The following is a 2239-nucleotide window of genomic DNA, read 5'->3' on the forward strand; positions in this document are numbered from 1 at the left end:
GCAATTTAGGCATTTTGCCCACAAGACTCATACTGCCTTGCAAACTTCAATTCTGGAGTGCCTTTCCAGTTGCCGCGCCATTTCTCTCAGACACTGTGATGCGCCACCATCCATACCTCACAAGGGAACCTCCCCATCGCACCCTCCTCAGATTTAGTTATAAACTGGCACAGTAGATAGGTCTTGAAAAACTGAACACAGATCAATCGAGAAAACAGGAAGAAGTTGTGTGGAACTATGAAAAAATAAGCAAAATATACAAACTGAGTAGTCCATGCGCAAGATAAGCAACATCAAGAATAATACGTGCTCATGAGCGCCGTGGTCTCGTGGTTAGCGTGAGCAGTTGAAAAACGAGAAGTCCTTGGTTCGAGTCTTCCCTCGACGAAAATTTTACTTGCTTTATTTTCGCAAAGTTATGATCTGTCCGTTCGTTCATTGACGTCTCTGTTCACTGTAATAAGTTTAGTTGTGTTTTGCGACCGCACTGCAATACCGTGCGATTAGTAGGCGAAAGGTCGTGCCTCTCCAATGGGAACCGAAAACATTTGATCGCTAGGTCATAGGTCAACCGATTCCTCCACAGGAAAACACGTCTGATATATTCTACACGACACTGGTGACGGCATGTGCGTCACATGACAGGAATATGTTGTCGATCCACCTAACTTGTACACTTGGCGAATGGGTAAAAAGATTGTTCTACCTTGCCCGATTTAGATTTTCTTGTGGATGTGATAATCACTCCCAAAAAAGTGATGAAGACATAAGAGTTTGTCACATAAACTGCAACAAATGAATGCAACAGTTTCCCAGTCGCACAGTTTTCCCTGTGCTCTGTCAAAACATATGTTTTTAACGTTTTCAAATTTTTCCGTGTGTAGACCGTCAAATCCTGCATATGCCCAAGCAAATCTGAACATGTCCTGGAATTTTGGAGAGCGAAGATGATTATGTGTGAGTGCCTGAACTTTGATAATTGTCTGAAAATAAAGAATTAAACTTTTCGTTCGAGGGAAGACTTCAACTAAGGACCTCTTGCTCCGCAGCTGCTTACGCTAACCACGAGACCACGGCGCTCTTTAGCTCACAATTTCCTTGATGTTGCTTATTTTGCGGATGGACTACTCAGTTTGTATATTTTTTCTTATTTTTTTCATAGTTCCACACAACTTCTTCTTGTTTTCTCGATTGATCTGTTTTCAGTTTTACAAGGCCCATCCACTGTGCCAGCTTATAACTAAATCTGAGGGGGGTGCGATGGGGAGGTTCCCTTGTCAGTAGTACTGTTCCTGCAGGAAACCCCGAACATGGACTCAGTTCTGACAATGCACGGCTCTTGTTGCGCAGTGGTCTTAGCGAGGATCGACATGTGTAACTTAGGTCCCTCCGTAGCAACAATGAAGACGAAAACTGATTAATTACAAGAATGTGAGAGAAATGTACACAACTTATAAATTAAATGGCTTGCGAAACCCTGAAATGACCTTTGTTTTAACTTTTTATGAATATGCTGTGCCTACAGAAGATGGTGGTTGAAGTATGTCAAGCAAATTTAGGCATGAACTGCACCATCTTGAATGCAGTACGCTTAACAACACACGGCTACCGTGTAGTCCACTGTCGTGTCAACAGTACGACATTATATGAGTGAAGCCAACATGTGTGTGTGTATGTGTGTGTGTGTGTGTGGTGCGCGGGTATAAGTGTGTGTTTTGGAGATACTTATATTTTAAATTGTAGTTGAAGAATATTCTGCCACTCTTATGCACACTGTTCTGATAGAATGTTTGCTGCTTCCGGTTCCTGGGGCTACGAGTTCGATTCCAGCTCGGGTCGGAGATTTTTTCTGCTCGGGGACTGGGTGTTGTGTTGTCATCATTACCATTTGATCGTGAACGATGCGCAAGACATCGAAGTTGCGTCAAATAGAAGGACTTGCGCTATGCAGCCGATGTAGCTGAACATGATCGCCCGTCCAGTAATCCTATAAAAACATTTCATTTCATACTTGTACTGGCGCCACAGGTCTCGTGCACCCAAAACACATTATCGTCATCATCATCATCGTCATCGTCGTCGTCGTCATCATGAACTTTTCTGAAGACAATGGAGTAAATCTATGAGATAATATTTGCCCTATCGGTATTCGTGTGGAATAATAACTACTAGTAGTTTTTTAAATGTATCTTTAACCCATTTACATAGATTTGTATTTTAAGGAGTAAACGATATTCGT

Source organism: Schistocerca cancellata, chromosome 1 (genome assembly GCF_023864275.1).
Source record: "Schistocerca cancellata isolate TAMUIC-IGC-003103 chromosome 1, iqSchCanc2.1, whole genome shotgun sequence".
NCBI lineage: Eukaryota > Metazoa > Arthropoda > Insecta > Orthoptera > Acrididae > Schistocerca > Schistocerca cancellata.